The sequence below is a fragment of the Lipotes vexillifer genome, unplaced genomic scaffold, assembly GCF_000442215.2.
Source record: "Lipotes vexillifer unplaced genomic scaffold, Lipotes_vexillifer_v1.1 scaffold390, whole genome shotgun sequence".
NCBI lineage: Eukaryota > Metazoa > Chordata > Mammalia > Artiodactyla > Lipotidae > Lipotes > Lipotes vexillifer.
Genome location: NW_006784503.1, coordinates 1836848 through 1855422, shown reverse-complemented (window position 1 = coordinate 1855422; position 18575 = coordinate 1836848).

The window sequence follows — 18575 nt, the reverse complement described above, 5'->3', positions numbered from 1 at the left end:
ACCAAAAAAAAAAAAAAAAAAAAAAAAAGAATATTATTAGTCCTGTATACCTCTTTGTTGAGTAAACAGAGAAATGAGAAACTTTTCAAATGCATTTAATTATTCATCTATTTGTTTGACAAATATTTATTGAGCTTCTACTATGTTCAGGAAGCCATTATGTGACTGCACCAAATGGATCATGCATAGACCCTGCCTGGAGGCGTTCTCAGTCTTGCCGAGGTCCCTCATGTTAAGAATGGCTCAAGGAACTGGGTGCTCAGGTTGTAGGAAGAGCTTGGCAGTATTTGAAGAGCTGGATTAGGGAGTTTATTCAGCCTTTGCAACTTCAGAGGGTAAAAATTGGGAAGGAGTTTTCTGATGATAAGAACAGCCCCAGGATATAATGGTTTGCCTTGAAAAATGGCAAAGTGTGCCAGAGGGGCTGTGTTTGTGGCTGGTGCCTGTGATGCCCAGCTGAGTACAGTGGGCATCTGCCAGAAGATGGAGGGCCACGCTCTGAGGCCTCCTCTGGTCCTAGAGAGTTGTTTTCCCTGAAAAAGTGGTTTTGTAGAATAGATATTTGGTCCCAGGCTCTTAACCTTTTGCTGCTAAAAATAAAACCTAAAGATAAAATGGAATATAAAGTCTGTGTTTCAAGGAAGACTTCTAGGGGCCGCCCTAGTAAGATCCAAGAAAATGTTCAGTCACCTGCTTGGGATACGGTCATGAAGTCACCCCATTTATTTTTGCTTCTCCGAAGATGTAAATCTACTGGGTATGAAATTTCATAAATGGACACAGCATCCTAAATAGGACACTCTCCAGCCATTGCTTGGAGTCTTGTTGACACATCGGAGCTTGCTTTTAGCAGAGAATATAATTTTAGAGTGAATTTTCTCAAAATATAGCTGTTCATCTCTGTAGGGAGAAGACATAATAAAGGTGTCCCATAGTCTATATGTTTCTGGGAACAAGAAGCATTTATTCCTTCACTTGTTCAAAAACATTTATTGAAAAGAATAATTAATTGCTTACCATGTTTCAAAAATATACCAAGCATTTAAAATAGACAATCTAATTCAATTCTCAAAATAATCCTGTAAAATAGGTATTACTATCATCCCTAGTTTACAGATGAAGGAACTGAGATATCCGAGAGGTTGAAAAACTTGCCCAAGCTTATAGAGCTAGCAAGTGATAGACCTGGGGTGAGAATGCAGGCAGTCAGATTCTAGAGCTGTGCTTTTGGGTTGGGAACAATTTAGGGAAACTGGATGTGGCTGTTCACTTATGCCACAAAAGTTTCCCACGTTCCTAAACTAGGAGCACAGACGCAAGTTACAGCCATTGTCATTAAAGAGCTCATGGATTGTGGGGCAGTTAGAAAGGCAGTGATGATTATAGATATTACTGGGAAAGCACTTTGGGTGGGAAGAGGTTAGGACAGGCGATAGATGTAAAGAAATTCCCTGTGGAAGGACAATTCAAGGTCAGATAAAAAGCAGCAAAGTGTAGGTTAGATGGTGATGAGAGATGTGGTGGGAGGGTGAGAAATGGTGGCCTGCAAGCGGCTCCCAGGAGATAGAAGATGGGTTTATTAATAACTATCATAAAAGCTTGGAAATGAACAATTCCACAAGAAAAGTATGAGGTGAAGTGCTCTCTGAGACTTGTAAGGAAAACAAAATCATTTCCTGCTGGAGACAGACACGGGAGTCTTCCTGGAGAAGGTGGTATCTGAGCTGGGCCTTGGGGCATGAGGAGGATTTGGACATGTATAGACATAGATCATAAGGGTGGCGGGTAGGGGGTCAACCAGAAATGAGTAAAAAGACATAAATGAAGGCAGGGCTATGAACAGCTCATTTTCCAATGTCTTATTCCATTTGGGTTTGACATATACATACAAGAAAAGAATCTCCTGAAGTGATATTTGTAAGGCATGTATTGGTTTGAATTCCTACCAGTTCTTAATCTGCAGAAGAGAGTTGACTTGTATAGGACACCTGATTATCCATCTTCTGTTAGGTGCTTTTTTGGGGTCCAGGGTGGTAAAAATAGTTCTCAACCAATATTTGGATGCTTTGTAGAGAATGCATATTATATTATGGAGATTGGATCTCTGCATTTAATTACAGAATTGGTAACCAGAATAGAGGGACTGGGAGAATAGTAGGTTGGAAGCAGTGGTAGTCATGGAGTAGAAAAAAATTCAGCATTAATTCTGTAAAATTATATGGATGACAAAGATTCTTCGATTTCTCCTTTATGATGTTTCATTATTTCAGAATGCCCTCAAAATTGAGGACGTTTATTGTGTGAATGAATGGATGGATGAACAGACTCTTTTAGGGGTTCAAAAAACTGTAGAATTGGGATAAGAGTTGGTTGGTCTTGGGGTTGAAAATGAGGTCCATGGGCCATGACAGCTGGCTGCCTCCTGGGTGACTGGCAGGTTTGTGGACACCCTTTCACCTCATCCTTCAACTCAAGAGCTTTCTGCTCACTCTTTTTCCTCCTACCCTTTCTCTCCTCTCTTCACCTTCCTCTCGCCCCCTCTTTGCAGTATTTTACCTTCTCTGCCGCTGTCAGAGCTGTTTGCAAGGGTATGTTCTGTCAGCATTTCCTGTAACTTTAGTCTGACCCAATGTTGAGAAATTTCAAAGATTCTCCAAGGAGATATTGAGTGACTTAGGCTACCTTGCAAGAGTCTGTTAGCTTTTTACTCTCTATGTGACAAGATTAGAGGAGTATAGGAGTTTTAGGCATTGGTAACATCTATCTATATCTGTACATACTTTTATCTATTTATACATACACATACATACTAGGGTATATATATCTCTATATATCAAATGTACATATCTGGTATGTCCAATTTATTTAATAAATATCTAGTGTATATATTTGGTGATAGACAGATAATAATCATCCTACTTCCGCTGAGAACCTTGTACCTGCAGGTACTTTGCTGGCTCCGTGTGCATCTCACTCACATTCTCACTGGAAGATAAATCAACTCTTAGTGTTATCAGAGGTTTGCAGTATATGGTAGAATTGTATTTGGACCTTGTAGGGCTGGTTCCAAAGCCTGCAGTCTTCTCACTTTACCAAATTATATTCCATGAGGACGATGGATGGGAAAAGGAATCCATAGGTATTTCTCCTCTTAGTGTTTGAGTCCTAACTGCCCAATGCAGAAAAGAGGTCCTGCTGTGGGGGAAGGAGGCCAAGATGGCAGCCCCTACTGGGACCAGCTTGCTGTGTGAACTAGGGTGATCTCGTCACCTCTCTGGGCTTTGATGAAATGATCCTCTGGGACCCTTCTAGCCCTCACATAACAGGCTTTTTGTTTGATTCCAGAACGTTGTCTCTACTGAGAGGTAAGCCACTGATTGAGTCACGTAATGCACTCGTTTGTATATTCATGAAGATAAATGCAATTCTTTGCTCACACATGCAAGCTTCACTCCTGCAATAACTAAATAAGACAGTTTTGATGGCTATTAAACTGGTACCTGCAGAATTATGAAGAGTTTTACATTTGCTGGAAAGTAGAAAGTTCATTAGTTATTCTTTCTCACCAACCAGGTCTGTGAATTTTTTTTACTCCTTGGGTTGGTTTCCTGGCATTTCTCAACACCTGGAAACACATAAAATATGTCATATTTGAGAAATTTGCTAGGCACGTTGCAAAAGTTGGGCGGAAACAATTTAGAAAAAGATATCTCTGTTTACTTGGAAAGAGAAGTGGAACTTGGAAACTTGTAAGTTATTTTGAATTTGAGGGTTTGAATGACATTCCTGTGCTAGAAACCAACAGTTCTCTTCTACCTTTTAAAAAACTTTTTGGCAAAGGTTAGGATTTTGAGCATGTAAATTTCGAATACACAAGTAGTCTCTTATTTTTGCCCCAGTTCAAATGATTGACTCTGATAGGCCCAGCAAAGATAGAATTGATAAAAATAACAAAGTGCTATTGTTTTTACATCTCAGAAAAACAACATCTATGATTTCTGACAGGTATTTCCTAGAAGAAGTGGGAACGTCCTAGTGCAACTAGTTAGACAAACACCGTCAGGCTAACCAGTGACCATTTACAGACTTTGCAATACGAATCTGTTTGATTTCGTGGCACCCTGTAGAATCCTACACCTTAACAGCAACATTAAGAAAGTTCCCAACCACCATCTTCTTTTCATTATGAAAGTGGAACCCATTAATTGCATCGAATTTGGAAAATATATTTAACGTGATGACCACAGTAAGACTGAGTAGCAGAGACTTTGGCAAAGACATCTATGTCCAGCTACTTGATGATTGTCTTTTGAAGGCTTTGAGACCAGATTGAACCCCAGTGCGTAGGGAAGGGCTTGCCATTGAGTGAATGTCCCAGTTTTGCATTATCCCCAGAAGACGTAAATCTTGGAGCAAGAAAGGAGGACTCAGGGGAGGGGCCTTATCATGTTTTGTAAGTTGCATCTCCTGGAACAAATTCCCTGACGTCAGTGGTCAGTCTCTGTGGCACAGAGAAGAATGGTGTGATTTAGTGGTGGGGGACCTGCCACTGTCCTGTTGGGTCAGACGGAAGCCAGGCACCTGGGATCCGGCCTGGAAGGGGTGCTCAGGTGACCCTGGACCTGAGACAGTATTATACATGATTCTGTCCACAACACTTCCCCTCGATTGTCTCAGAACGTACCATATCTTCTTGCACGTTGCAATCTGGGTTTGGTGGTGACTGTAGTATGGCGGCAGTACTAGTAATGGTAATGATATTGATGATAATAATACACTCACCTAGTGCCCGTTACATTCCAGGTACTATTCTGAATACTAGATGGGAACTCATTTTGTCCTCACAATAGCGTTATGAGTTAGGTACTAATATTTTCCCAATTTTGCAGGTTAGGAAACTAAATCCCAGAGAGGGTAAGCAGCTAGCTGAGGGACCCACAGATGGTAGGTGTTGGAGCTGAGATTTGGGTGCAAGTATTGTGGAGGCACCGTGGGGAACAGAACACGGGCCTGTGCCCCAGGTAATATGCGGCAGACCTGGGGAAGCTGAGTGAGGTCCTCCCCCTTGAGGTAAAGGGAGGTGACAGAAGCAGGTTCAGGTAGAAGAGGCCACCTGCACCCAGGAACGAGGGGCCGCCACAGAATGAGCTGTGGCAGAGGCCACCCGACAGGGGCGTGGGAGAAGAAACAGAGGACTTTATCCCAGAGTACAGTCAAGGAATCATCTGGAAGCCGCGGGGGCCGCTTCAGGGAGATTAAATCCTCACTGGCAAGTTGGGACCAGGGCCTCATGGTGTGGGTAATGTATAGAAATGTATAAAACAGAATTAAAAAACCACTCAGTTGTCACCACCGAAAGATGACTACTTTGAACATTTTCGTACATATACATGTTTGTGTGGACATGTACATAAAAACATGTTTTTCCTTGATTTTATATTATAAAAACTTTCAAACATACAGAAAGGTCGAAAGAATCGTATGGTGAACACTCATATAGTTACCATCTAGATTTTCTCGTGTTCGTTTTGCTGTATTTGCTTTAGCCCATCTCTCTATCTATGTATCCCTCTATCTATTCATCAGTCTACCTTATTTTCTTATTCCTAGTTAGTTGTAGACACCAGTACACTTCATGCCCAAGGACTTCAGATCTGCAGACACACACAGCACACACACACACACACGTATGTATGATGGCTTTTCATGAGACACTGTATTCTGAGCCTCTTTTCCTCTCACTGAAATTTTTTAATGCAAATGGTTTTTCAGCCTGAAGAAAACTTGCCCAGCTATACCTCTGCTACCCTCCCCCACCCTACGACACCTGTGCCCATACCCTCTCCCCTCTCTCCCACCCACCCTACGACACCTGTGCCCGTACCCTCTCCCCTCTTTCCTATTACCGGGGAAGAACTGCCTGCAAGAGTTTTTGTACCAAGTAGCTGCACAATAAATATGTATTGAATAAATGAATTTAATCATGCCCATTTGGGGAGCATTCACCTTTTCCAATTTTGCCCATCATCTCTGCAGACACTGCAAGAAACATTTATCTGCATTCATAAATTGTTTCGTAAGAATGGACTCTAAGAAGTGCAATTATTAAATCAAAGGTTATGAGCATTTTAAAGACCTTTGCCTCGTTTTGCCAAACTGTTTTCTAGAATGTCTTTGGGATAGTACTGCTCCTCCATAGTTTTGCAGGGTTGGTTTTTACAAGTTTTGTAGCCCTTGTGAATTTAGTTCACTCTGTTATGCAAGAAGGTATATAAAGACTTAGCTGAAAACAAAAGGTGAGTGTAGGCTACGTGTTGGGAGTGAATGCAGATGTTTTACTGGATTTTTAAATCCGAGTTATGGGGTCTCTCAAGTGATTTCTCTCACCTCCATCGAAAATCAGTTTCAAAAAGGGACGCTACCTTTCCCATCAGTGGATTCTCGGCCTGGGTTAACATGAATTTGCCTGAGTAGGGATGTAGGAACCTGACCTTGGATTCCCAGTGGCTGATCTAATGTCTTTGCATCCACTGCTTTTCTGGGTACGGAATGCCAGCCATTTCATCTCAGCGAAGAATGAACACTATTGCACATCAAACTCCTTGCCAATGAAAGACAGCATAAACAGAGGGAGTAAGCAGTTGGGTGGTAGTGGCTAGGATGAAGAGCAGCTCTGATAGGATTTTGAGAAGCATATGCTCAACGCCTCAGCATACAAATGAGCTTTAATCTCCCTGAAGATCAGAACACTTCTTAAATATAACGATCCACTTTCAATTACCTATTGGTGGGAGGCCGGGATAAAAGACAACTGAACTCCAGATATAATTTAAAATGCTCATGCCACCACTGAGATGTGACACTCCTTCTTTTATCAAACTTAAAAAAAAAATCTTTCCCCGGAAGCTCTTAAACCACACAATTCAGCTGCTAACCACTGAGGCTCGCCCTTCTGGATTTCCCCTGCTGTACCGTGGTTGAGGTGCTAATTAGCAGGGAAAGTGCCAGATGGCAGGAAGCCAGAAGGAAAAGCAGAGAAGTCCGAAGACCTGCATGAACGGCCAGTGGGATAACCTGTGCAAAGCAAAGATGCGCCTCTACGGAGTTCTGCACTGAAGACCCTCCTCTGCTGAAGGGCAATGTCAGGTTGGCAGTGGGCTCCAGCCTCCTCACCTGCTACCTAGGGATTATAATCATACCAAGCTCCCCGGCTGGCCCGGAGGAGTAAATAAAATCAGATAAGGGCAGTGGGCTAGGAAGCCATCCTTCCTTGGGTACCCACTTCCTGCCAGGCACTTGGCCATGTTTTTCATTTAATTCTCATGTTGACTTGGTAAGGTAGGCATGACTACCTCTGTTTGATGGATGGGTGAACCATGGCAGGGAAGCTTGCAGAATGTCATAGATCAAGCAGTTTGACCACACTCCAAAGCCGAGCCATAGGGCAGAAGTGACTGGCATTTGGTAGACACTTGATCACGTCTGTTGTTATTGGAGAGCACAGGGTAAAAAAACCCCAATTATACCCTCATTATGACTGTAAACATCATATATTTAAAGCTATTGGGAACCTTTGGGTTCTGATTTTCAACATCTAATTTACCTGCCCTATTTTTTTTTTTAAATGAGAATCCGGTCCCTTTCCCCTTCAGGCTTCTAAAGGCCAATCATGTTCCTTGCCTCATGGCCCCCTCCTGCATTTTCACATCTCTTCAAATCAGCAGCATCTTCAAATCTTTCTTTTTTAAAAAACATCCTTATTGGAGTATAATTGCTTTACAATGGTGTGTTAGTTTCTGCTTTATAACAAAGTGAATCAGTTATACGTATACATATGTCCCCATATCTCTTCCTTCTTGCGTCTCCCTCCCTCCCACCCTCCCTATCCTACGCCTCTAGGTGGTCAAAAGCACCGAGCTGATCTCCCTGTGCTATGCGGCTGCTTCCCACTACCTATCTGTTTTACGTTTGGTAGTGTATATATGTCCATGCCACTCTCTCACTTTGTCCCAGCTTACCCCTCCCCCTCCCCATATCCTCAAGTCCATTCTCTAGTAGGTCTGTGTCTTTATTCCCGTCTTGCCCCTAGGTTCTTCATGACCATTTTTTTTCCCTTAGATTCCATATATATGTGTTAGCATGCGGTATTTTTTTTTCTCTTTCTGACTTACTTCACTCTGTATGACAGACTCTAGGTCCATCCACCTCACTACAAATGACTCAATTTCGTTTCTTTTTATGGCTGAGGAATATTCCATTGTATATATGTGACACGTCTTCTTTATCCATTCATCCGTTGATGGACACTTAGGTTGCTTCCATGTCCTGGCTATTGCAAATAGAGCTGCAATGAACATTGTGGTACATGACTCTTTTTGAATTATGGTTTTCTCAGGGGATATACCCAGTAGTGGGATTGCTGGGTCATATGGTAGTTCTATTTGTAGGTTTTTAAGGAAACTTCACACTGTTTTCCTTAGTGGCTGTATCAATTTACATTCCCACCAACAGTGCAAGAGGGTTCCCTTTTCTCCACACCCTCTCTAGCAATTATTGTTTGTAGATTTTTTGACGATGGCCATTCTGACCTGTGTGAGGTGATATCTCACTGTAGTTTTGATTTGCATTTCTCTAATGACTAATGATGTTGAGCCTTCTTTCATGTGTTTGTTGACGATCTGTGTACCTTCTTTGGAGAAATGTCTATTTAGGTCTTCTGCCCATTTTTGAATTGGGTTGTTTATTTTTTTGATATTGAGCTGCATGAGCTGCTTGTAAATTTTGGAGATGAATCCTTTGTCAGTTGCTTCATTTGCAAATATTTTCTCCCATTCTGAGGGTTGTCTGCTCATCTTGTTTATGGTTTCCTTTGCTGTGCAAAAGCTTTGGAGTTTCATTAGGTCCCATTTGTTTGTTTTTGTTTCTTATTTTCATTTCTCTAGGAGGCGGGTCAAAGAGGATCTTGCTGTGATTTATATCATAGAGTGTTCTGCCTATGTTTTCCTCTAAGAGTTTGATAGTGTCTGGCCTTACATTTAGGTCTTTAATCCATTTTGAGTTTATTTTTGTGTATGGTGTTAGGGAGTGTTCTAATTTCATTCTTTTACATGTAGCTGTCCAGTTTTCCCAGCACCACTTATTGAAGAGGCTGCCTTTTCTCCTGGGTTTATCTCTGGACTTTCTATCCTGTTCCATTGATCTCTATTTCTGTTTTTGTGCCAGTACCATACTGTCTTGACTACTGTAGCTTTGTAGTATAGTCTGAAGTCAGGGAGCCTGATTCCTCCCGCTCCGTTTTTCTTTCTCAAGATTGCTTTGGCTATTCGGGTCTTTTGTGTTTCCAGACAAATTGTGAAATTTTTTGTTCTAGTTCTGTGAAAAATGCCGTTGGTCATTTGATAGGGATTGCATTGAATCTGTAGATTGCTTTGGGTAGTAGAGTGATTTTCACAATGTTGATTCTTCCAATCCAAGAACATGGTATATCTCTCCATCTATTTGTATCATCTTTAATTTCTTTCATCAGCGTCTTATAATCTTCTGCATACGGGTCTCTTGTCTTCTTAGGTAGGTTTATTCCTAGATATTTTATTCTTTATGTTGCAATGGTAAATGGGAGTGTTTTCTTAATTTCACTTTCAGATTTTTCATCATTAGTGTATAGGAATGCAAGAGATTTCTGTGCGTTAATTTTGTATCCTGCTACTTTACCAAATTCATTGATTAGCTTTGGTAGTTTTCTGGTAGCATCTTTAGGATTCTCTATGTATAGTATCATGTCATCTGCAAACAGGGACAGCTTCACTTCTTTTCTGACTTAGATTCCTTTTCTTTCTTTTTCTTCTCTGATTGCTGTGGCTAAAACTTCCAAAACTATGTTGAATAATAGTGGTGAGAGTGGGCAACCTTGTCTTTTTCCTGATCTTAGTGGGAATGGTTTCAGTTTTTCACCAATGAGGACAATGTTGGCTGTGGGTTTGTCATATATAGCCTTTATTATGTTGAGGAAAGTTCCCTCTACGCCTCCTTTCTGGAGGGTTTTTATCATAAATGGGTGTTGAATTTTGTCGAAAGCTTTTTCTGCATCTATTGAGATGATCATATGGTTTTTCTCCTTCAATTTGTTAATATGGTGTATCACATTGATTGATTTGTGTATATTGGAGAATCCTTGCATTCCTGGGATAAACCCCACTTGATCATGGTGTATGATCCTTTACCTGCCCTATTTTAACCAATTCACATGAACATCTGTTATATAACTAGCATGTGCTTTTACGGTATGCAACTTAGGTTACATAAATCTAAAGGCTGCTGACTGCCAGCAGTCTTTAAAATGTACTGAACTGAGAGATTCGCTTTAAGCCTTGGGGCAGGATGGCTTTGGTTTAACCATCTGCTGAGTTCAACTTTAGGAGGACACGTTGGCTGCGGCCCTTCAATAATCCAACTGAAGCCTGGATTCCAAGCAACTGTGGATGCGATTTAAAACTCTAAGAATGATATCAACTTAAATAAAACAAGGCTTAAACAGAAAGTCCCTGCAAACCCTGTATCCACATTCCATCAGGATGATGTAATAGAGGTTGGACCCAGATGGCCTCTCCCTTTGGGTCCTATGACCACTCCATGGATAGGGAAAGTAACACAGCAGGGACGTGGTGAAGAGAGGTGACTCACAAGAACCCCAAGTCTCAGTGGGATTTTCTGCACCTGAATACACTTAGCCATTGGTGAGTTTCTCAACAACAAAGAGGATCTCTGTAAAAAATGCAAAGTAAGAAAAATTTTGGTTAATTGAAGTCAAATTTTGTATTCAAAAGAGAGCAAATTAGAGTTTAGCTTCTTTCTCATCAAAGAGAAAAAGCTTTACATGGATAAAAGCAGCCTAACATTTAGTCTTGTCTGTCTTAGTTAAAACTGGAGCAATAAGATCCAGAGAGGGGAAAGGTTTTGGGGAGCCCTTGTGTTCATTCCTCTCCATTGGAGCTGAAGCACATATGGGTCATGGCCTTATTGTCCCCAAGCTGGGTGTACATATCAGGTCTGCCACATACTGTTCCTTCAGATAATTAGAGGCAGATTATGGGACCTACATTGAGTTACTCAGTTCCTCTGTAGCTCACATTTGTTTTTTCATCTGTAAAATGGGATAATAATGGTACCTACCTCAAAGGGCTGTGTGCAGATTAAATGAGTTTTAAATGTTAATTAAATGTGCAAATTTAAATTAAATGGTAAATCTCTTGGAACAGATCTAGACACATTGCAGATGCTAAGGGTTTGCAATTCTTCTTCTTGCATGTGTTACGGAGGCAAGAACATGGTACTAGTTGTGCGTGAAGTCTTTGGAGTCTGACAGGCCTGCACTGGAAACCAGCCCTGTCACACAACACTTCCCCAACCTTGGGTGAGTCACACAAAGCCTCTGAGCCTCTATTTTCCTCATCTGTAAAAATGGTATGTCAATTCCTAGCACAAGTAGCATTATGAGGAAAAGGACAAGATTAAATTAGACAATACATAATAAGCATGGTGTGCAGCACGTGGCTAGTACTCTCAATAAATATTTGTGAAAAAAAGTAAAAAGGATGAAAATTGGATACCTCCATATCCAAAGTACTTTTAAAAATTGAGCATCTACTATGTCCCAAGCAGTCTGTAGTTTAAATATTCCTTATAATTCTGAATGTGTCATGCCTACTTCAAAGACAGTAAGTTGGAATTTGAACCCCAAAGTCCTACACTGTCTACTCTTCCCTGCTTACCCTCTGATCAGTTATATTTGAGCTAGAGTGAGAAGCCCCTGGGGCTTCTAGGACCTGTTCTGCCACTGAGACATCCCAGAGGTTCTCTTGCTTTGAAACATACAGAAGCCACATTTATGCAACCAATGAAACTGTTGTATATAAATCAATTTGTAGGCACTGGGAAAGTATACTGAGAATAATAGAACTTACTCTTTAAAAAATAAAAATCCATTTTGTGAAATTTTATTTGATGAATTAATAATTTACTCAGTTTAAGTTTGTGTGACTCAGCTTTTTCTTGTATTGGTTTCTGTGGTTCAGCTCATGGTGAATTTTTATGAGTGTGATAGTCCCATTTCCTTTCAGCCCTTTCCCCCATCCTTACATCTTTGGCTCCGGCTTCGGGCAAGCCACTTGTCTTTTCTCTTATCCTGCACAGGTCGCTAGAGTAGGTGAGGCTCAGACAAGATCATGAACATGAACGCATTTTGAAACTCATGAGGTACAATGCTGATTATTATGATACTCTCTGGATGGGTGTAGTTTATGACTTTTCCCTAGGACACTAGTCTTTATTTCTGTTTATTAAGTCCTATTACTGTAGCTTCTGACCACATCTTCATAACTTAACAACTAGATTAACATAAGCTCCTGGGGATGGATCTTGTCTAATTATCCTTTATTTCCAGCAAAGTTGGCACAGGCTAGGGCATAGAGAAGTTTCTTAACAATTTCTTGATGATACAGAGACTTTCAGGCAATGATGGTGAGATGGAGGTGGATTGCAAAACCCCCCTCTTGATGACCAACTGAAGAAACAAAAGCTGTAACAGCCAAGAAAGATTCAGCAGCAAAGTAATCAAATTCAGAAAGGCGTAAAATGTGATGTTTGATGCTTTGATAGGCAGGTCTAAGGAAGGAAACAGAAGATTCTTGGCATATCTTGGGATAGCTCTTGCCCATGGCTTCCTACCCTCCCCCAGGTCCTCAGAATGTTACAGAGAAAGAAGAGGAATCTAGAAAATTATGTAAGTTCCCATCGGTACTGCTAATCTTCAAGAGAGAAGAATTAGAGGATCCTGAATAAGATAAATCCTACCCCATGAGAGATGCTAGAAGGTTGCTTTCTGCTAGTGGCTATGAGTTGGGGGATGGAGGAGTTTTCTGGAAGAAATCCCACGACATCCGCAGATGTAGCAGCCACATGCTTAGCACATGCATGTTATGGGAATCCCAAGCTGAAAAAAACCAACATAAAACTGGGTGCTGCCCATTGAAACTTTTGGGGGTGCACACCAGAAGCAAAGGCAGAATTGCTCGGTGTGGACACTTCCACTTAGTGTTCAAAATAGATTCTTCTGGAATTTGTTGAGTCTTGCTTTGTGGCTTATTAGACATACATTTTTGAAACTATTCCATATGTTCAGGAGAATAAGGGCATTTTGCCTCATCTTCTCGTGTTTCCGCTTAGTTGGGCACTTTCCCAGTCTGGGCACTACCTGCCCTGATTTCTAGTTTACTTGATTTGGTTTCAGTAGGGGAGTTCTTTCTCTGTCTAGATTGCATGGCCTCAGGGGTGTGATGTAGGACTTACGTCATGGCGAGGAGTCAACTGACATCTGTTGGATGTTTCCTTGGCTTTAGGCATGTTCAGTATGTCCTTAAATTCTCATGACGACCTGCAAAACTGTCTCAGAGAGATGAAGAAACATGCCCTGGTCACATGGTTAGTAGCAACGCTGAAAATCAAACCCAAGCCTGTGCTCTGCCCATCTTACCCTGTGCTCCACCATGCTTTCAGGTCAACACTCTGGGCCAGCATCCATTGGATGATGATGGTAGTAGGGCAGAAAGGACGGAATTCTATGCATTACTTGATAAGCAAGAATAAAAGTTTTCCTCACCACATTTCAGGATGCAACACTGAGAAGAAAACCCCTGGACTCAGAGGACCAGTGAAAGGAATGCCCTACCTGGCAGGTGGAAATCTTCAAGAAGGAGATCTTGGAAGCAATATTAGAGGACAGAGTGGCTTTGCAAGCCAGATCTCAGAGCTTCAAAATCAAAGATGTATTGCCTACAGGGTGAAGTTCCTGCTAGTTAGGGAAGCCCACAGAGTTCTTCACAATCTGACCTTTGTCTTGGGGCCCAGCTTCTTTTCCCACTCCTTCCCCCGCCCTGCCCCAGATGGGACAGCCTACTGCTCAGCCCCTCACCATGCTCCTTCCTCCCTCCGTGCCTTTGCTCATGCTGTTTCCTTCTCTTAGAACAATCCCACCCATTCTAAACGCCCACACTTTGAAAAAGACTACCCTCCTTCAAGGCCAAGCTCAGATGTCTCATACAAAACCTTCTCTAGGCACATTCCCTCGGATACAAGCTTTGCAAGCGTAGAGATGTCATTCTGCTTATCTCTCTGTCTCTAGGGCTTAGCACTATGTGGAATGCACATCAGACCCTAAAGGAAGTGTTTGCTGTGAGGATGGCTGGCTGAATTCCTGACATAGTGCAGAGAGGCAGTGCAGGGCTGTGGAACTAAACTGGGGACTCAGGACTCGAGCCCCGGTCCTCACACAGCTGCTTCTTGGCTTTGTGACCTACTGACCATCAAGACTTAGGTTCCTCATCTGTAAAATGAGGAAATGTTAAATCTTGCTCACCAGGTTTATGGGGTACAGAAAAGATAAGGAGTGTGAACTGTAAACTGTGATGCAGAATTGGCAGTGGTTTGAGAAGTAAAGTCCAATATGCCAATGTGAAATTAAAGACTGACAAATTACACTACATTAAAACTAAGAAGTTCTGATCCTCAAAAGACACCATAAAAGAAGTGAAAAGACAAGCTACAAGCTAGGAGATGAAACCTGCAACATCAATCACTGACAAAATCGTAGTATTAAGAACTCCTGAAATCTGGGACTTCCCTGGTGGTGCAGTGGTTAAGAATCCACCTGCCAATGCAGGGGACATGGGTTCGAGCCCTGGTCTGGGAAGATCCCATATGCCGCGGAGCAGCCAGGCCCCTGCGCCACAACTACTGAGCCTGCGCTCTAGAGCCTGCAAGCCAGAACTACTGAGCCCACGTGCCGCAACTACTGAAGCCCACATGCCTAGAGCCCGTGCTCCGCAACAAGAGAAGCCACCGCAAGAAGCCCGCGAGCCGCAACGAAGTGTAGACCCCGCTCTCTCGCCACAACTAGAGAAAGCCCGCATGCAGCAGCGAAGACCCAACGCAGCCAAAAATAAATAAGTTAAAAGAAAAAAAAAAGAACTCCTGAAATCAATATGGAAAATCCACCCAATAAATCTGGGCAAAGGCACAGAAGTTTCACAGATGAGGACACATATCTGATGAAGAAACATCTGAAAGTAGAAATCAAGACCAATATGAAATACCATTTTGTATCCATTTGAGTGGCAAAATTGAAGTTTGACATTTCTGTTTTGGAAGGAATATGGGTCAGTGGTGTTCCTGCTTCTTTGCTGTGGAAATGTAAACTGCTATAATCATTTTGAAAAGCAATTTGTGATTTTTCATAAATTTGAACTTTCACATACATTAGCACCAAACAATTATCTCCTAGGCATACACGTAAGAGAAAGTCTTGCAGATGTGTACAAGATATGTATCAGAATATTCATAGAAGTACTCTTTCTAATAAAAAGATCAGGTAACCCATGAGTCTACTGACAGGAGAATGAATTGATAAACTATAATATAGTCACACAAGAGAATATTACATAACAGTGAAAATGAATGAACTTCAATGACAGTCTGGATAAATAATAATTGTGTGATTGTGGACAGAAAAAAATACATCTGACACATAGAGTATGATATTAACATGGAGTTAAAGATTAAGAAAACTAAATGATACCTTGTTATGCGTATATATAAATGCAACATAGTAAGGAACACGAAATTTAGGATGTTGGTTACCTCTGGTGGGAGAGGGGAGGTAGGAAGTTGATATATGTGAGGAACAGAAGATAAATGTTACTTAACTGGATATGTTCTAGTTCCTGGCTTAGGTGGTAGGGTCATGGAAGTTCTTTATGATTTTAAACAAAAAAAATAAACAAAAGATACAAGTTCATGTAAGGCCCAGTGATGCCAATCAGTGTGCCATTGCTGATTCACTTCAGTTCTGTGTATCTTCTCTCTACCACACGTCATTCATTTTGTTTTCACTGTGTGTGTGTGTGTGTGTGTGTGTGTGTGTGTGTGTGTGTATGTGTATTGGCATGTGTGTGTCCCTGGTGTTTAGGGGAGGGAGTTAGAAAGGGGAAAGTGGAGTGACCCTGGGTCAGTTTGTAATTTACCACAAATGTAGGAGAATGGTCATTCCAAACAATGAAAGATCTGGGGAATTCCCTGGCGGTCCAGTGGTTAGGACCCTGCTCTTTCACTGCCAAGGGTGCCGGTTCAATCCCTGGTCACGGAACTAAGATCCCGCAAATCATGCACAGTGGCCAGGAAGAAAATATGCCAATGAAGTTAATAAAGCCAGCTTGTTTTAAAAACAAACAAACAAATAAACAAACAACGAGCGATCTTGGGAAAGTTACTCCCCCCTGTGCCTCAGTTTCCCTGTCTCTGAAAAAGGGAGTGGACTCAGAGTCTCAGAATTACTGAGTCTCTATGGCTCCTCCTTAACTTTCCTCCCCACTTTGCAGACACCTTTCTCAGGCGTCTCTTCCCTCTGGGTTTGTCTCCCGCATCCCTGCCTCTGAGGCCAGGCCTGGGCAGAGCAGCCACATGCAGAATCCTGGCTGCAAATCCACGTTGGCATCCATTTTTTCTGCCCCCCACCCCCGACCGTCCAAGCATGTTTGTTAATCACACAATTTAGTGCCCTGTAAACATGGCCACCGCTTCATTTCCCCACAGATTCTTGGGAATAGCAGCCAGTGAAGATTTGTTTCTAGTCGTGAACCAAATATGAAGGTCACATGATTTTGTGACTTTTTTCTTTACCAAAGAAATATGGGAGGCTTAGGCCAACCTTCCAATTAATCCTAAGAACAGCTGCCTTCGAGGTGGGTGAGCTTGAATATTATTTACTTTCCTAGTCATTTATCAAGGAAAAGAAACTGTCCACCGGCCTCCAATAGCTTTAATTCCTAGGAGGCTAAAATGCAGCACAGCAGGAAGGTCCTCGATACACAGGTGTGGTGCAGATCGTTACCTGTGCCCACCTTTGCTCTTGAGTGGAAAGGATGTTGAATGATTGGACGGTGGATGTGGGTGCCCTGACCCGCACACTCACACACACACACACACACACACACACACACACACACACACACACACAGTGCAGGAGTCAGCATCCCCCTGCTGGTCACGGAGCTCCTGGGTGCTCAGGAACCCACCTCCCCCAAAGTGGCCCTGCTCAGATGCCCTTGTAATCGCTCCTGTTTGTTCTTGGTCCCAGCTGCATCATTTGTCTAATTCTTAGCTCCATGGAGCAGCAGGCTTTTTCAGTCAAAAATGCACTTGGTTGATAGCTTAGCTTAGGAGGGAAGAACTGTAGGAGGACAGACTCAAAGTGGGAGGAACCTGCGGTATCAAGAGAAATTCAGCAACAAAGCCAAATTTACTAATTGACTGGGGACGTAGAGTCAAGAAGGGGGAGCTCTGGGAACTGAAGGGGCACCGATGTGGGCCCATCACTGTGCTCAGCACTTGACACATTATTTTAGTCTGTGCAGTACCATGGAGAGAGGTGTTATTAACCCTGTGTTATTAGTGTGATCCTTGCTGTATGGATGCTGTGGGTACTGCATAACAGGCACTTGGTTCCAAATGGGCACTCGATATAGGTCTGCTGGATGGATGGATGGATGCATGGCTAAAAGGAAGTGAACTTGCTGATCTGCACGTTAGTTTAAAAATGTGTCTCTACCGTGATGTGGTGTTTTTGAGATCCTGAGAGCACTTCACGCTCTCCCCTGTCTAAGTGGAAAGGAGATCTCTCTTGGTGTAGGTTCCCAGGATTCCGCTGGGCCCTGCCTGATGAGAATGAACACAAAGAAGTCCTCCACCTTATCAGGAAATAGATTCCATAGGGACAGACTGGTGAATTATTTTCCAGAATGGCAAAAACAATGAACTTAGATGGCGACATAGGAATGGAGCTCAAAATACAGCAAAAAGAGGAGAAATAACGCTTCACAGGGCTGGGCAGATCCAGAGGAATGATTAGGGTGCCACCTGAGAGAGCAACAATGGGGCCATCTTATAGATTCTCTGCCTGGAAGGTGACTGTGGAATTTTTGTGCCAGTTCTCAGAGAAGGAAATGGAGAAAGGTCTTGTGTACCTGGAACGGACGCATTCAGGGTCACTCTTCTGGAGGGCATGGTTGTCACTGGCTTCAGACCAGACACAGTGTCCTAAGCAGAGTGTTTCTCTCCTAGACCCTCTTCTTTGGTGATTCCAGCCCATACCCTCAACTCTTACACACCTCATGAGGGCTCCCAAATCTCCAGAATCACCCCAGATCGTTCTCTTGGGCTTTTGACTCGTACATCCAACTGTCTCTGCCTCCTTATTCACCTAAGACTTCATGTCTGAATTGCATTCCTCATCTTCCTCCAAACCTGAGTCTGAGCTGATCTCTGGAACTGTTATCAATTCCCATTCACCTGCGCTAGCATTCTGATGTCATCTTGGATTAGTCAGGGCTCCCCAGAGAAACAGAACCAATTGGATGTGTATATTTAAAAAGATTTATTGGGCTTCCCTGGTGGCGCAGTGGTTGAGAGTCCACCTGCCGATGCAGGGGACACGGGTTCGTGCCCCGGTCCGGGAAGATCCCACATGC